Here is a 4,476-nt window from a genome sequence, read left to right as displayed (position 1 = left end):
TCCCCATCTACGTCACTGCGCGCTCTGACCAATCACGGAAGACCACACATTCTATTCGGCCAATGACGAGGAGAGGGGGTGTGTCCGTCCAGACCCGGAAGTTAGTGGTGTGTTGTTGGTGGACACGTGGAAGTGATAAAAAAAAGGGCAGCGATCAGCGGCACCAATCATTCGCTATAACGTTGATCTATCCTGCAGTCCCTAAATTACATCAATGGCGGTCCCTGCAGCAGCTGGTTTATCACTGAGTCACTGTGTTTTTTTCCCCTCTAAGGCTCTGTTCACATCATTATTTGGATGATATACAAATGTATACTGTAGCTAGGGGGAAGATAATTCTCAACCGTTTTAAGCTTCGCCAGTTTACGAATCAAGACATTGCGCAAATCAAGTTTAAATTCGCCCATCCCTGTAATGGGGCACATGTAAACCCACGGAGTGTCTTTTTAGCAGGTTTACACCTGGATACCGGTTTTTGGATGGCACTGTGTTATTTTGCACCACAAAAAAAATCCTTCATATTCTAAGGTACCTTTTTTCTTAATATACAATAAAAGTCACTGGGCACTGCTTGCGCACTCGTATATTTGCATAATTCCCATAGATCTATAGGGCGTGCCCACTTCATCTCCTATATGTGGCCGCCTTGGCTTGCTGAATATGTTCCCAGAGGTGGGAAACTTATGCCATATCTTGTCTGAAGTGGGAAAACCCTTTTAGTGTTCAGATGCGTCAGCAATTTTTTGCTATGAATTTGACTGCAAATTACAGGAAAAATGTGTTACGTGTGGATTTACCACCATGCACTGTAAAGGGTAATGCCAGCAGAATCTGCAACGTGTCGGGCGCGCGGCATTAAAAGCAGTGTTTACTAATCAAAGACCCACACATCTATAAACATGGGGGTTTTGCCAATTTTATTGTCGCTCGGATAGTCTTGCCCTCTGCAGAAGACAACGGGCATGGAACTGGTACGTCACTGGGGGCAGTGGGTCTAGCATGGGGCATTGTGGTTGGCATTGGAGAACTGTTATGCTTTGTTCCCACTTGCTCGTGGTTTCCATCTATACCGGAACCACAATGCTTTACCGGATCCGTCCTATGGCGGATACCAACAGCACCCTACAGACTTGCAGTGGGATCCGTCATGGTTCCGTTATTTAGATGGGAAAAAAAATAGCGCTGCTGACGGTGGCTCTATGGCAGTCACTACAGGCTTTGTGGCTGTAAGGTAAATTCACACCTAGTGTAAATACTGCGGATTCTCTGCAACGGATTTTGTTGCAAAAAATCGACAGCATAATACAGTAACAGCAGAGTGGATGAGATTTGAACAAATCCCATCCACACCCTGCGGGAAAAAAACGCTCAGAAATTGAACTGCGGTGTGTTTTTTTTAATCCGTAGCATGTCCATTGTATTTGCATAATCGCTGCTTATTTGTTCCGGATTCTCCCCATTGAATTCAATAGGGAGGTAAAATCCACAACAAAACACTAAACGCAAAATAAAAATCTTATACCCAGAATTCTGTGTTTCTTCCCCCTGGGATGCCGTTTCATCCCATGTTACCGATGTAGCCAATCACAGGCACACCGGCCTGCAGGACGGCAGAGGGACGCATCGCCATGGCTACGTAAGTATCCAACTTTGTTTTTTATGTGCAGTTTTCCGCAGCGGACATTCTGGTCGAGAAATTGCACCACAGTTTTCGGCCCGAATTCCCTGCGGCGTATCCACCCTGTGTGAACGTACCTTTACTGGGAGGCAGTGTGTCTGGCACGGTGGACTGCGGCTGGTAATGTGGGACACTTTGGCTGGCACTTTAAGCTCCGTGGCTGTTTTATGGGACACTGTGGCTGGTACTGAGGACAGTGTTGCTGGCACTGTGGCTGTCACTAAGAGCAGTGTGGCTGGCACTGATGCCACTATGGCTGTTAATAGGGTCTGTATGGCACTGGGGCTAGAAAAGTGGTTGGCACAGTTATGGAGCACTATGGTATAGTAAATCTGGGTATCTGGAATTGGCATTATTATGTGTATTACTGAAAAGTCCCCGCAGCAAAGAGAACAATTTCTGCCTGGACAAGTGTGATTCTCTCTACCTGGTGCTGGGAGGGCTAAGCATATTTTGGACGGGCAAATCCTGGCATGCACCACAATTCTTTCATACCTGCTCCGTTTTGAAGGATAAATTATGCATAAATATTATAATTGATTTACAAATATGCACAACAAACATTATTTCTAGTCTTTGTTTTTTTCGTGGTCAGAAGAGCCGAGCCCAGAATAAACTAATTCCCGTATTTGCACAACTCTCAGGTGACTCTTGGGATCTTTTGTAAGAAAGTGAAGGTAACCGGATCCTGCAGGAGACACTCCCTGTAGTCACGGTCGAGTCCATCACATCCTGGTTGGTGCGGCCGGCTTCAATGTTTCCATTGTTCTCAACAGAAAATCTATTGATTTTCAGTAATAATCGGCCTGAGATTTGCAGGGATTTTAATTCTTGAGATTATCTACATCGATCATACTTGAGTCTATAGATTCATTCCCAATCCCTTCTAGACATACAAGTACTATATATAATATATTGAGATTAGGGAAATATGGCTGCTCTTGTACAAGAAACAGCGCCACTCTTGTACATAGGCTGTGTCGGGTACTGCAGCTCACTGAATTGGGATTTTTGCCTTTAGACAAAAATTCTTTAACCTTTGGGAGATTTACTTAAAGGGATTGTCCACTTTAGAAAACCCATTTTCATATACCCTATTAGGTGCTTATGAAAGTGGGGTCTTCTGTTCAGGTTCCCCATCTCCTGCCCAGAGTAGAGAGTGGTTACAAAGACCGTCTCTCACTCTGGAGGACCTGTTCTGTATTAGGCCTGATTTACACGAGCGTGTGCGTTTTGCGCGCGCAAAAAACGCTGCGTTTTGCGCGCGCAAAAGGCACTTGGCAGCTCCGTGTGTCATCCGTGTATGATGCGCGGCTGCGTGATTTTCGCGCAGCCGCCATCATAGAGATGAGGCTAGTCGACGCCCGTCACTGTCCAAGGTGCTCAAAGAGCTAACTGATCGGCAGTAACTCTTTCAGCACCCTCGACAGTGAATGCCGAACACAATATACACCAACCTGTGAATAAAAAAAGACTTTCATACTTACCAAGAACTTCCTGCTTCCCCCAGTCCGGGCTCCCGGCCGTTGCCTTGGTGACGCGTCCCACTCTTGTCATCCGGCCCCACCTCCCAGGATGACGCGGCAGTCCATGAGACCGCTGCAGCCTGTGATTGGCTGCAGCCTGTGCTTGGCCTGTGATTGGCTGCAGCTGTCACTTGGACTTAACTGTCATCCCGGGAGGTCGGACCGGAGTTATCGGTAAGTCAGAACGTCTTTTTTTTTTTACAGGTTCATGGATTTTCGGAGCGGAAGTCACTGTCCATGGTGCTGAACCAGTTTAACGCTTTCAGCACCGTGGACAGTGACTGTCTCCTGACGTCGCGTACCCGAACATTTTTTACCGGTTTCGGTCAAAACGAGTTTGGCCGAACCCGGTGAAGTTCGGTGCGCTCATCTCGAATTTGACACTCCGTTTGGATGTTTGTAAACAGAAAAGCACGTGGTGCTTTTCTGTTTACATTCAGGAGTTTGACAGCTCTTGCGCGAATCACGCAGTTCGCACGGAAGTGCTTCCGTGCGGCATGCGTGGTTTTCACGCACCCATTGACTTCAATGGGTGCGTGAGTGCGCGAAAAACGCACGATTATAGAACATGTCGTGAGTTTTTTTCTGCGCACACGCGCTGAGCGCAATTCACGCATCGTCTAAACTGCCCCATTGACTAATATAGGTGCGTACGACATGCGTGCAAAGCACGCGCGTCGCACGCGCGTATATTACGTTCGTGTAAATGAGGCCTTACACAGACAACCCATTGATTTGAATGGACACTGTGTAATGCTTAGTTTATCCTGTGGTGGCGCTGCAGGGAAATTGAACGCTTACTGCTAGGTTTCCCCCACAGATTACAGCTGACCGCTGGGGGTCCCAGAAGGTAGGCACTTTGTGATCAGCTTATTGTCAAGGGCCGTTCTAATATGTAGGGATTGTCCAAAGCAGCGAACCCCTTTAATTCCCCCTTCACACACTTTTTGCCCAGCCTTTTAAAACGCATGAAAAAAAATCACCACGCATTTCTATTTCCATCTATTTTTTTTTTTTTGTGTTCTCACCATAAGGCCTTATTCAGACGAAAGTAGAATACAACGGCCATCACAGGGACACATGTATTTCAATAGGGCCGTTCATGCGGCCGTTGTTTCAACGGACCGTGTGAAGGGTCCATGAAGAATAGAATATGTCCTATTTTCTTCCGTTTTCACAGATCCCTCCATAGACTCAAGTCTAGGGGGATCCATGAAAACAGGACCCGCGCGGTGGCAACGCAGATACGAAAAACGTGCCAAAAAAACGTCT

This window comes from Rhinoderma darwinii, chromosome 6 (assembly GCF_050947455.1).
Source record: "Rhinoderma darwinii isolate aRhiDar2 chromosome 6, aRhiDar2.hap1, whole genome shotgun sequence".
Lineage (NCBI taxonomy): Eukaryota > Metazoa > Chordata > Amphibia > Anura > Rhinodermatidae > Rhinoderma > Rhinoderma darwinii.
Note: the sequence above shows the minus strand (reverse complement) of the source record.